Source organism: Hemitrygon akajei, chromosome 7 (genome assembly GCF_048418815.1).
Source record: "Hemitrygon akajei chromosome 7, sHemAka1.3, whole genome shotgun sequence".
Taxonomy (NCBI): Eukaryota; Metazoa; Chordata; class Chondrichthyes; order Myliobatiformes; family Dasyatidae; genus Hemitrygon; species Hemitrygon akajei.
The window spans coordinates 90696626-90710630 of NC_133130.1; the positions used below are offsets into that span (position 1 = coordinate 90696626).

Here is a 14005-nt window from a genome sequence, read left to right on the forward strand (position 1 = left end):
ATTAACAGCACCATTACCAAACATGAACGATTGGTAATAATATCAAATCAAGCCTGCTGGCCAACTGTACAGTTAACAGGCAGGAAGCTGCTAGGTAACGACAACAAACATTGGCGTTTGAACAGCAGCAAACACACTCACTTCCTAACATGGAAGACCAGGATTAACTGACAGATTCAGACCACATCTGTCAGCTTGATCCCACTAGAGTGCACATCTGGCCTTGCTGTGATTCCTAGGCCTGGATACAAGCTGCTCAGCACTTCAGTGGGAACTGTAGGACCTCAGCCGGGTAGGCCAGTTGCTATTCTTCTCCGATTATTTTGCTGCTTTATTTTAAAACCTAACTTTCCTCATAAATTTGTTAGCTATTTTAATTAAGAAAATAACCAGTCACCTATTTATTTTAATACTTTTAAACTTTCATTCAATAGATGCGGGCTTCTCAGACTGAGGGAGAATTTAATTGCCCCTCCGCAGCTGCCCTCAAGAAGGTGGCAGTGAGCTGCCTATTTGAACCGCTACAGCCCTTCAGCCCTGCAAAGCTGTTCCAGGATTTTGACCGACTGACTGTGAAGGAACGGGCCTCTTGTATGCAAAAGGTGAACTCTTGATCCCTCATTGTGTTCCCATCAATGGCCTGCGGACTACCCCTCAGTTGACCTCACCATCATCCTTGCAGCTGATCGTCTCCCTGCACCGTACGCCGTCTGTAACCGTAACACCGCATTCTGCAACGGGCACCATCCACGGAAATGGATAAACAGCTGGCGTTTCAGGCCGAGACCCTTCCTCAGGACTGGAAGGGGAGGGGGAAGACACCAGAATAAAATGGAGGGCTGAGAGGATGGCACTTGCAGAATTTCTCGTGTTTAAGATTCCGCCTTCTGTTTCTTTGTACTGCCTCAATGTCTCTGTGTATGGAATGAGCTGTCTGGGTCTCATCTCCCACACAGGATGATAATAAGCCATCAACTGCTCTGCACCCTGTACTGAAATTCATTGCAAGATGCATTCACCTACCAGCCCTGCGTTCTAACATTAGTTCCGAGTCCAACCCTTCTAAACAGTCAAAGATCAGTGAAACAAGCCTTTCAGCTGACTGGAGTCCACGCTGACCATCCTTACAGTAATCAATGGCCTACGGACCACCACTCACCTACTGGCAGCTGTTTACAGCCACCAACTAATCTTCAGTGTGTGAGAGAAACCACATGGATACAGGAGAAGGTGCAACGGCCACTCAGACGGCACAGGAGGTCAGGAATGAACCCGGGTGGATGGGTGGAGCTGTGGGATGGCCGGTCCATTTACTAAGCCTCTCTGCTGCCTGTGTTTAACACTTGAGGTTTCGTTACACTTCTTTCTTTACTGGGGCTCTTTTCATCTTTGCGCTTCTCCATTTAAAATCTCTTGGCCTTTAGCTCTAACATTAGTGTCCATGCCTTCAATTGTTCAGATCCCAAGATCTGGGATTCCTTTCCCAAACCTCTCCAGCCCTCTCCTCCGGATACCTACCTCACAGGCCATGGTTTGTATCACCTATCTGACTATTTCCTCACACGCCTCCGAGTCAGATTCTGTTTAGGGAACATGTCCTGGTACACTGGACAAGTAATTATAAGACCCAAGCTCCCAAATTCTTCTGGTTTATGATGGCGCAGGTGAAACACAGCACCACCTTTCTGGCAGCAAACAAATCTACTAACTACACTATTGATCACACTTCTTATGGACAACGATCAATGCAATCAATGGGCTCCTGGACCAGATGCAGTGATGACTGGCTTCGTGGCTGTGAACTCACTTTCCTGAACTTCAGTTCTGAGTGTCACTTGCTTACAATTTGGTCATCTCTGCACATTGGGTGTTTGACCATCTTCTTTGGTGATGGGTTCTATTGGGTTTCTTTGTTTTGTGACTGCCTGCAAGGAGACGAATCTCAAGGTTGTACATAGTATACATACTTTGATAATAAATGTACTTTGAACTGTGGAATTGAGCTGTGGAATTTAATAATCTGGATTATTTTAAAATAAAAGCTACTCATTTGTAATTACATCCACAAGACTATTGGAGTTTTATAGAGACCCATCTGCTTCATTCAAGTCCTCGTACATCCATGAAAAGCAAAAGAAAAAGTGCAGAGGTTGAAAATTTGAAATAAGAACAGTGAAGGGTGAAAACACTCAGCTGGTCAAGCAGCATCTGTGGAGAGAGAAGAACAGGGGAGTGTTTCAGGTCACTGACCTGTCATCAGAACTACCACCCTCAGTGAGTCTGGCCAACCCCTCAAACCTCGTATTTCAGGGACAAATATCAACATTGATCTTACTAGCAATGTTTGGATCCTGATAAAAGTGAATTTAAAACCATATTCACAATGCTTCTGAGAAGCACGGAGGGGTTCTGTGAAAACAGTGTGTGTGCAACATAAATGCAAGTTATTGTTGGTAGAAGTCAACAGAAACTACCACTTCTGAATTTAAGTTTTAAAATCTAAACTCATTTTGAGGTTGAATCGCTTGTAGTAACCAATAGTGAGTCCTCAACGTCCGAAACAGCATCAGGTATGAGGGACAAGTTATACTACTGTCTACCAATGCACTTGAATGGGAATGTACAACTACCCTCAAATTTGTTTAATATTGTTACAACTTTATTTGTTTGAAACTGCTGATCTGTAATCAAAACTTTTAAATGTCACCCTGTAGTGTTGTTCAGGTTACATATCATTAGTTTTGTCAAAAGAATGCTATTTTGGAAATGAACACAGAAATCTACAGCACATTACAGGCCCTTCAGCCCACAATGTTGTGCCGACCATGTAACCTACTGTAGAAACTGCTGAGGATTTCCCTAGCGAATGGCTCCATGTACCAATCTAAGAGTCTCTTAAATACCCTATTGTATCCAATGTGTGTATCAGTGCAGCCACACGTATGCCAGTCCTGTTCCAACTCAAAGTAAATTTATTATCGAAGAACATAAACAATATGACACCAAATACAACCTTTCAGAGGTGGAGAGAGTCAGCAACTTTAAATTCCTGGGTGTTATCATTTCAGAAGATGTGTCCTGGGCCCAGCATGTAAGTGCCATTACAACGAAAGCATGGCAGTGCCTTTACTTTCTTAGAAGTTTGCAAAGAATCAGCAGGACATCTAAAACTCTGACAAACTATTATATCTGTGTGATGGAGAGTGACTGGTTGCACCACGGCCCAGGTATGGGAACACCGATGTCCTTGAACGGCAAAGCCTGCCAAAAAAATAGTAGATACAGCCCAGTCCGACACAAGTGAGGCCCTCCCCGCCACTGGGCACATCTATATGGAGTACTGTCACAGGAAAGCAGCATCCATTATCAGGGACCCCCAAGACCCAGGCCATTCTCTTCTGACTGCTGTCATTAGAAAGGAGCTACAGGAGCCTATGGACCCACACCATCAGGATCAGGAACGGTTCTTGCCTCTCAACCATAAGTTTCATGAACCAGAGGAGATAACTTCACTCATCCCAACCCTGAACTGTTCCCACAACCTATGGACACACTTTCAAGCACTCTTTATCATGTTCTCAATATCTATTGCTTAGTTTATTAATTACTATTATTCCTTTTTTCCTTTGGTATTTGCACAGTTTGCTGTCTTTTGCACATTGGTTGTTCGTCCGTCTTGTGTTTCTTTGTATTTTCTGTGAATATCCAGAAGAAAATTAATCTCAGGGCTGCATACGATGACATGGATACACTTTGAAAATAAATTTGCTTTGAGCTTTTAAGCTTGACATTCATTTTTGTGCAGGCATTTACAGGAAAATAAATACAATAGCATTTGTGAAAAATTATACAGTGTGGCAACTACTTTCTGCGCAGGCAAACCGGCTCACAAATAGCCCGCGCGCGGGGAGAGACTTTGGTAATGCACCTCTGATGCCATTTCCGCCCGGAGAGGGCGGGAGCTAGCGATTAAAAGCCAGCGCCGCGAAGTTTGAATAAACTAGTCTCAAAATGACTTACCGACTGCGTGTCGTTGTTTCTAGCTCTGTATGTAGTACATCGCTACAACAGAAATAAAGACCAACAAACAACCAATGTGTGAAAGACGATAAGTTGTGCAAATAAAAAAACATGAAGTGAAATGGGAAGTTTCTATTGTCAGGTTTCTCCTCAAGGGCCTCCAGACTCCAGTCAACGGTTGGGATTGAGAGTAAAAGGAGAAATAATTTTGAAAAATATACTAATTCAAAATAACACTTTTGACTGCAAGGGACGGGTGAGGCCTGGGCTGGACGTCCTACTCACTTAAGGAAGGCGAGGCCTCTTCTTTCAGGTGTAGTGATCGCCGCAGGACCACTGTGTGGTTTGCCATGCAGGAGCTCACTTGCATATGGCCTCTCCTACACTACTGTGCCCATAGCAACACCTTCACCAGACATCCCTGTTCTTGCTGAGTTTGCTCCGTCATGATGCGACCGAGTGCCCAGCGGTATAACTGGGCGGGCAGGCTGGGCTCATCAGCCTTGGTTGGCAGTCTGCCTAGGAGAAGGACAACTCTGATTCCAAACCCAGGTAGATGGGACTTGTTAGCCTCACCAGGCAGTCTGCCTAGGAGGAAGAGGAGAACTCCAATACTCAGTCATTGTAGCTCGCAGTGCCATTGTGGAACATCCCCCGGCCTAAAGAGTGGAATCGGTCCGCATGCACCAATCCACACTATTAAAATCCGCAGCGCAGGCAGGAAGAAAAGCCCTAAAGCAATGGAGAAGGGGCAATCTATCCTCCTGATCTTCGCAAGCGAAGAACCAGCCACCATCATCATCTGACTGCAATACTGACGACCAGTATTTCGAGGATGTTCAATCTCCGAATCAGAATTCAAGAACCCCCGGAGTTCCAGGTAACAAACTGAGGGAATTTTGAGTGGAAAGAACTTATCTAAATTACAAAATATGCTGCAGCTGCACTGCATCAAGAGGTAGGAGTGTCCTGCATATTATGATGAGATGGGGGCCACAATGAGTCCCACAGCACAAAATGCAACACTGCAACCTTTTAAAGTGCGATTACATTGCAACTGAAGACCTAAAATAAAACCAGAAGATCTTTAAAATATGATCTAAAAAGATCAGTTTTCGACTGTCCATTCAATTAACCTACAAGAAACACTTTTCCACTACAGTCAGAACGCAGCCTGTGCACTTCTAAACTGACAGAAATAGGGCAAATTGAGAAATGTGTAACAAATTTTCAACTGTGCTAGGGTCTTGAGGGACTGCACTGCAGGCCTATTATTTATTATTCATGAAGGCCGATACAAGAGAAGATTCCACGAGGGTGAAAGCTATTTTGCACGCCTTTTCAAACGGGCAACAAATCCCAGGAGCACAGCCTTCCTGACCACAGGTTAACGTGCAGATGATGATAGAGACCAAGGGCTATGCAGAAAAGACAAGCTGCCCAGGAATAATGAAGCGGCAGTCTCCAGGACGATCAAATAACATCACAAAACATCAGCGCCAAATTCAAACCGTTGGCAACATTCATCAGGAACAAAACGGGACCCTGCAACTTTGTCAATTCTGTTGTCTGTGGAAATTGCTGAAGGTTGACCTTGAAGGACTTCTGTTCCCTGCCACTGCCCCATGTCGGGTTTCAGTGAGGACACTTGTCGAGTGTTTTGCCTTCCCCAGAGGACGGTCCCAAGCGAAACAGCGTAGGATTCCCATCGCAAGCACTCCACAAAATAGAAGGTGCCATCAGCTTGTTGATTTCACTCCCACATTGCACCTTTGGTGGTCGTTTCAAATCAGTCCGGGTGTACTGTACACTCAGAGTGGAGTGTGCACATCCAGTTCAACACCTTACCCAGGTCAGGATAATTTGCTCAGAATGCAGTATTTGGTATTTCATTCTCATGCCGATTTCTGGGACGTGTGAAATCTCAGCTCAAAAGCTGGAGTCCACAGGGGCCCTCTTGCTCCCCTGTATGTATGGGACAAAGGAGACAGCCAGTTCCCTGAAAAATGTGTCTCTATACGTGTCATGTTTTTACTCAGAGCATGAGGGTCAAAGGTGAAAAGGGTGAGCAACATCTCGGAGGATCCATGTTGGGCCCAACATTTTAACGTAGTCATGGAAAAGGCACATCAGTGGCTCAACTTCATTAGGAGTTTGAGGTGATTTGGTGTGTCACCAAAAGCTCCAGCAAATGTCTACAGATGTATGGCAGAGCGCATTCTGACTGGTTCCATCACAGCCTGGTATGGAGGCTCCAATACCCAGAATCGCAAGAGGCTGCAGAGGACCGTGGACTCCGCCAGCTGAGCCGGATGCACAATCCTTATCGAGCATCAGGGACATCTTCGAGAGGTGGTGCCTCAAGAAGACAAAGTTATTAAAGATCCTCACCATCAGGAACATGTGTTCGTTCCGTTGCCCCATCAGAGAGGAGGTACAGGAGCCTGAAAACACACACTCAACAACTTTTTTTTCTGTACAGCAAAGGAAGTGGCCAATCGGCCCACAATGTTGTACCAAACCGATTATGTTAGAAACCAATTGGCCAACTAAACTAATCCCTTATACCTACACAATCTCCATACCCTCCATTTTCCTCACATTTAAATGCTTATCTAAATGTCTCTTAAAAGTCCCTAATGTATATGCCTCTCACATCTTACTTAAAATTACTCCCTCTCCTCTAAAATGCATGCCCTCTGCTATCAGACATTTCAAATCTGGGGAAAAAGATACTATCTGTCTGCTCTCTCTATGCCTTTCATGATCTTCTAAACCTCTATCAGATCTCCCCTCAGCCTCCACTGTTCCAGAGAAAACAACCCAGGTTTGTCCAACCTCTCGTTACAACACATGCCCTCGAAACGAGACAGCATGTTGCTAAACCTCTTCTGCACCCTCTCTGAAGCCTCAGAATCAGGTTTAATACCACTGGCATATGTCATGAAATTTGTTCTGCAGCAGTACATTGCAAAAGATAATAATAAAAACCTAGAAATTACAACAATATATTATTAAGAATTAGGTAATACAAAAATAAAGGAGAAAAGATAGTGAGGTAGTGTTCATGGGTTCATGGTCCAATCAGAAATCTGATGGCAGAAGGGAAGAAGCTATTCCTGAATCATTAGGTGTGTGTGTCTTCGGGCTCCTGTCCTCTTCGATGATAGCAATGCGAAGAGACCACGTCTTGGATGATGGAGGTCCTGAATGAAGGATGCTGCCCTTTTGTTGCATCACCTTTTGAAGACAGCCTGGATCCTGGGGAGGTTTGTGCCCATGTTGGAACTTCCTGCAGCTTTTTCCCCTCGATCCTATGTAGTGGCCCCCCTCCATACCAGTCAGTGATGCAACCTGTTGGAATGTTCTCCACAGTTACATCCGTAGAAATTTGCAAATCTTTGGTGACATACCAAATCTCCTCAAACTCCTAATGAAATATAGTCACTGTCTTTGCATCAATAGGTTGGGCACAGGATAAAATTTCAGAGATGTTGATGTCCAGGAACTTTGATTAATTGATTGAGATACAGCATGCAGTAGCACCTTTGGACCCTTTGAGCCATGCCACACAGCAACCCACACAATGACCAATTAACGCTTCGTCTTGGGACCGTGCAAGGAAACTGCACAGGAAACACACGAGCTCACAGGGAGAACATACAAATTCCTTATAGGCAGCATCAGGAGTTGAACCCGGATCGCCTGTACTGTAAAGCGTTGTACTAACCTCTACGCCACTGTACTGCCCCATCTTGAATCTGTTCACCCATTCCTCTGCTGATCCCTCAATTTCCCCTTCTTCAAGTCCATAATCAGTTCCTTTGTCTCACTGACATTTAGTACAAGGTTATTGCAGTGTCACCTCTCAACCAGCTGATCTATCTGGCTACTGTATGCCTCCTCATCACCATCTGAAATTCTGGCAACAATAGCTGTATCTTTGGCCGAGCCACACAATCATGGGTGTAGATAGAGTAAACAGATTGGGCTAAGCACTTATTCTTGAGGTAAGCCAGTGTTGATTGTCAGTGAGGAGGAGATGTTATTTCTGATCTGCACAGACTGCAGTCTCCAGTGAGGAAGTCAAGGATCTAGTTGCAGTGGAATATACAGAGGCCCAGGTTTTGTTTGGAGCTTGTTGATTAGAACTGAGGGTTTGATTGTGTTGAACGCTGAGCTGTAGTCAATAAACAGAGGCTTGACGTGGGTATTAGCGAGTTCAATTTCAACATTTAAGACAAGTTTGGACAGGTACATGTATAGTAGGGATATGGAAGGATATGATCCCAGTGCAGGCTATTGGGAGTAGACAGTTTAAATGCTTTTGGCATGGACTAGATGGGCCAAGGGGCCTGCTCCTGTGCTGTACTTCTCTATGACTCTATTACTATAATCCAAGACTGAGTGGACAGCCGCTGTAGACCTATTGTAGCAATAGGCGTATTGCAGTGGGTCCAGGGTCTTGCTTAGGCAGGAGTTTATTCTTGAAGCACTTTATCACTGTAGGTGTGAGTGCCACTGGGTGATAGTCATTGAGGCAGCTCACCCTGATCTTCTTGGGCACTGGTATGACTGTCGCCCTTTTGAAGCAGGTGGGAAGTTCAGGCTGCAGCAGAGTCTTTGAACACTCCAGCCAGTTGGTTGGCACAGGTTTTCAGAGCCTTGACATCTTTCCGGTAATGGGGTGACCAAAACTGTATGCAATACTCTAGATACAGCCGAACTAGAATTTTACAAAGCTGGCTTTTAAACTCGGAGTCTCCACTAATACAGGCAAGCATGCCATATGTCTTCTTAACCATCCTATCAACCTGTATAGCTACTTTCAGTGAATTATGAACTTGGACTCCAAATGCCTTCTGCTCATCAACACTGTTAAGCGTTTTGCCATTAACAGTGTCCTGGCTCTCTACATTTGACCTACCAAGGTGCGACACTTCACATTTGGCTGGGTTACACTCCATCTGTCATTTCTCTGCCCATATCCACAACTGATCTACAGCTGCAAGAAAAGGCTTGTGAACCCTTTGCAATTACCTGGTTTTCTGCATTAATTAGTTACTCATAAAATATGGTCAGATCTTCATCTAAGTCACAATAATAGAAAAACTCAATCTGCCTAAATTAATAACACACAAACAATTGTACTTTTCATGTCTTTATTGAGCTCATTGTTTAATCATTTACAGTCCAGGCTGGAAAAAGCATGTGAACCCTTGTATTTAATAACTGGTGGGATCTCTTTTAGCAGCAATAACCGCCACCAAACATTTCCTGTAGTTGCTGATCAGACTTGCACAATGGTGAGGATGAATTTTAGACCATTCCTCCATACAAAACTGTTTCAGTTCATCAATATTTCTGGGATACCTTGCATGGACAACCCTCTTCAGGTCATGCCACAGCATCTCATTTGGGTTAAGGTCTGGACTCTGACTTGGCCATTCCAAAACACATTTTTTTTTTCTTTCTGTTGTTGATTTACTCGTGTTTTGGATCATTATCTTGTTGCATCATCCAAATTCTATTAAGCTTCAGGAGATGAACCGCTACCCTGACATTCTCCTGCAAAACGTCTTGATACATTTTTGAATTCATTGCTTCCTCAATGATTGCAAGCAGTCCAGGCCCCGAGGCAGCAAAGCAGCTCCAAACCATGACGCTCCTTCCACCCTGCTTCACATTTGGGATGAGGTTTTGGTTTTGGTGTGCAGTGCCCTTTTTCCTCCAAACATAGCAAAGTACATTTCTGCCAAAAAGTTCAACTTTTGTCTCATCTGTCCACAGAACATTGTTCCAGAAGCGTTACAGAACATCCAGGTGGTCTTTTGCAAACTTGAGACATGCAACAATGTTTTTTTTTGGAGAGAAGTGGTTTCCTCCGTGGCGTCCTTCCATGAACACCAGTCTTTTTTTTTCTTTTTTTTTCTTTCTTATTTTTTTTTACTAGGGATGTTAGGGGGGAGGGGTTAAGGGGAGGGGGGCTGGGTAACACATTTTTTTTTTCATACACATTTATTCTGTAACACCAGTCTTGCTCAGTGTTTTTCTTATAGTGGACACCTGAACAGAGACTTAACCAAGTTCTAGAGATTTCTACAGGTCTTTTGCTGTTACCCCTGGGTTCTTTATCACCTCCTTCAGCATTGCACATTGTGCTCTTGGTGTGATCTTTGCAGTTCGCCCACTCCTAGAGAGTAGCAACAGTACTGACTTTCCTCCATTTATTGATAATTTCTCTTACTGTGGACTTTTAGAAATGCTTTTGCAGACTTTTCCAGCTTCATGCATCTCTACAATTCTTCTTCTAAAGTTCTCTGAAAGTTGTTTTGATCGAGGCATGGTGCACACAAACAGATCTTTCTTGAGAAGAGCAGGCTGTATCAGTAACCTGACTTTGTGTACCTTTTTTTTTAAATAAGGCAGGGCACCTCTACAACCCACACCTCCAATCTCAACACATTGACTGAAACACCTGACTCCAAATTGCTTTTGTCGAAGGCATTATCCTAGAGGTTCACATACCTTTTTGAACCTAGACTGTGATTGTTCAAATGATGTACTCAGTATTTTTTGTGTTTAGATTGTGCTTGTCTATCACTGTGACTTAGATGAAGATCAGACCACATTTTATGAGTAATTAATGCAGAAAACCAGGTAATTGCAGAGTTCACTAACTTTTTCTTGCAACTGTATATCCCGTTGTATTCTTTGCCAATCTGCTACCCCATCTGCAACGCCTCAAATCTTTGTACCATCTGCAAATTTACTAACCCACCAATATACCTTTTCATGCAGGTCATCTATATACATCACAAACAGTAGAGAACCCAATACAGATCCGTGCAGAACACTACTAAGCACAGACCTCCAGCTCGAAGAAATCCCTTCGACTACCACCCTCTGGCTTCTACTTTAAGGACAGCTTCTTCCCCTAAGCCATCAGGTTTCTGATTGATTAATGAGCCCACGAACACTACCTCATTTTTTGCACTGTCAATTTATTCTGCAACAATTCTCTTGCTCTGAACTGCTACAAAACAACAAATTTCACGAGATAGGTCAGTGATGATAAACCTGATTCTGAAAAGGATGCGATGGATTAAAGCTGCACCTTCCAGTTTTCCATGGACCCCCAAGCCTGCAGGCTGAACCCACAGGTGGACGATTTGTTCCCCATCTGCTGTCAGTGGTGCTCTAAAACCAGCAATGAATTCTGTTTTCAAAGGCCAAGTGCTTGTGCTCCCTGATGGTCAGGACCTGTCATTCTCTGGGTTTGAACTAGGTTTCCAAACTGACCATTACACCGTATGATAAAGGAGCAGAATTAGGCCATGCGGCCCATCAAGTCAGCTTTGCCAATCATGCACGGCTGATTTACTATCCCTTTAAACCTCAGGCACCTACCTACCTTCTCCCCGTAACATTTGAGACCCTTACTAATCACCCTTACCATCAATCCCCAATTTAAACACACCAATGACTTGGCCTCTACAGCCATCCATGGCGATGAGTTCCACAGATTCACCACTCTCTGTCTAAAGAGATTCCTCTTCACCTCAGTTCTAAAAGGACACCCTTCTCTTCTGAAGCTCTGCCCCCCTGGCCCTAGACTCTCCCACTATTGGAAACGTCCTCTCCACTGAAAAGCCACACTCAGCATTTTAAAAACTCCTTTTTTGATTGCTACTTTGTGCGGTTTTGACCGGGTCAGGCCTGTAGTCAATGAGCACAGTGCTGAATTGAACTGAACTAAACTGAACATTCCTAGACTGCGGTGCTTTTCACTCGTTTTTTGTCATTTGCGTGACTTTTTCTTTTATGCGTTGGCTGTTTGACATTTTATTGAATGGGTTCTGTGGTGTTTGTTTCGTGGCTGTCTGTGGAAAGGAGAATCCCAGGGTTTGGACACACACAGTTTTAATAATAAGGAATTTATTTACAAGGGGAAGTCCGGTCAACACAAGCAACTACAATGCACAGGAAGCGGTGTGGGGACAGGGTACAGTTACACAAACGAAGAACAAGGGAAAAGCACTACAACAGCTATCCCCCTTGACCTTGGATAGCTGCGGCTCCCTTACCAGGACAAACGACAGACCTTCCCAAGCATAAATCAATGCACTTACCTTCAATGAGGTGGTCTGTAAGAGAGAGCGAGCCAGGCACATGTCTCACCTTTTATAGCATGGGGCTGGGCGAGATAATCCAATTAAGGTGACAGTAATTTAGGTGTGCATTGATTAGTTGGGAGGGACCAAATGTTGATTGGCATGTGGTGTGTCCTCCGACCAGCCAGGTGGCAGTGCATCTGTCACGTGGCCGGTATCTCTGGATTCACTCCACCCCTCGGAGGACGCACCACATAGCCAACACACATAAGAGGGTGAAACAATATCACATATACCAGAAATAACCATTTTTAAGCAGCTAAGTAAATGCAGAAACACTCTTAATCAGCTGGCATGCGCAACATAGTATAAAAATGGCTATGATTACAAGAATGAGTGCGATGGACCAGTGAATGACAGTTGCCCACCACCCCTCTTTACACAATCTGGTGATTCCGAACTCCTCCAGGAACACCATATCGATGCCCAACTTAGTGAGGACACCCAATCGGCACAGCCCGCAGCAGCCCAGAACTCCTGGCCTCAAGTAATCCGACAGCCTCATAATCTTTGAAACATGGTCAATCTAAGCTCAACCAGAACCTGAGCACCAACTAATCTTTCTATGTCTGACCATCCTAACAACAATCTCATAACACACAATTAACCTGTGTGAGGATGGAAGCCTAATCAATACATTTCTCTAACGTGGATAAAGAGCACAGCACACAGATACCCAATTCAAACCCCAGTCAGAATATACAGCTGACCCAAACTGGATCTAAACTGTCTATCAGACTATATACGCAGCATAAGCCTAACTACAAAATGTTGTGGTACAAAAGGGATCTGGGAGTTGTACGATAGGAAACTCAAATAGCCAGTACACAAGCAATTGGGAGGTGTAACAGAATGCTACTTTTATTCCAAAGGGGTATGAAAGAGGGAAGTCTTGGTACCATGGCACAGGATGCACAATATATTGGTGAAGTTGCACTGGGAGTATCACGAGCAGCTCTAGTCAACACAGTACAGGAAGTGTGTCATTCAACCCCGGAGGGTGCAGAAAGGTTTCACAAGGATTTTCCTGGGGCTGGATGAACTTAGTTGCAGTGAGAAATTGGAATAGGCTGGGACAGTTTTCCCTGGACCAATGGAGGTCGAGGGATGACCTTATGGAAGTGTAGAAGATCATGAGGGGCTTAGATCAAGTCAGTGGACATTCTTTCCAGGTTTGCTGAGTTTAAAACTAGAGGGCTTAAGGTGAGGGGGGAAGTGATTTAAAGGAGAACCGAGGGGCAAGTTTTACCACACAGAGGATGGTGGGTACAAACTACCAGGGGAGGTTGAGGCGGTTACACTTACTACATTTAAAAGGCATTTAGACAGGTACGGGGATAGGAGAGGTTTACAGGGGTAATAGTGAAACACAGGCAAATGAGATTAGTTTAAGCCAGCATGGACTTCTTAAGCCAAAGGGCCATTTTCCATCCTATACATCTGTCTACGTTGGTGGTACCACAACCTGATGTGTAATGTCTGGATTTGCTCCCTATATTAAGGAAGGACATGCTTGGAACTGAGGAAGTGCATAGAGGATTCCTGAACTCTTTCCTCAGAGCTCTGTCAACCTTTCCCTTCCAAGTGACTGCAGCACCCATCAAAGCTGCCCCCCACACCTACTCAGGTCATGTGTTCCAGGTCCGACCACTACCCATCCAACAGCTTCAGATCAACTCAGTACTGGCCTGTGGTTACCCAAAAGAAATGAGGGGGAAATCAAATTCAAAACAGACATGATCTTAAGGTTAAGCCGGGCTGAAAGCCAAGATGTTCTCACTAGAGGGACATAGCTACAAGATAATTATGCA

At 44.3% G+C, this 14005-nt stretch overlaps 1 protein-coding gene across 2 annotated transcripts in view; it reads right to left on the reverse strand.

Annotated features, from left to right (window-relative positions):
* dtd1 (D-aminoacyl-tRNA deacylase 1) overlaps positions 1 to 14005 on the reverse strand; it is a 170320-nt gene that overhangs the window by 136960 nt on the left and 19355 nt on the right. The gene's annotated exons all lie outside the window — the stretch shown is intronic.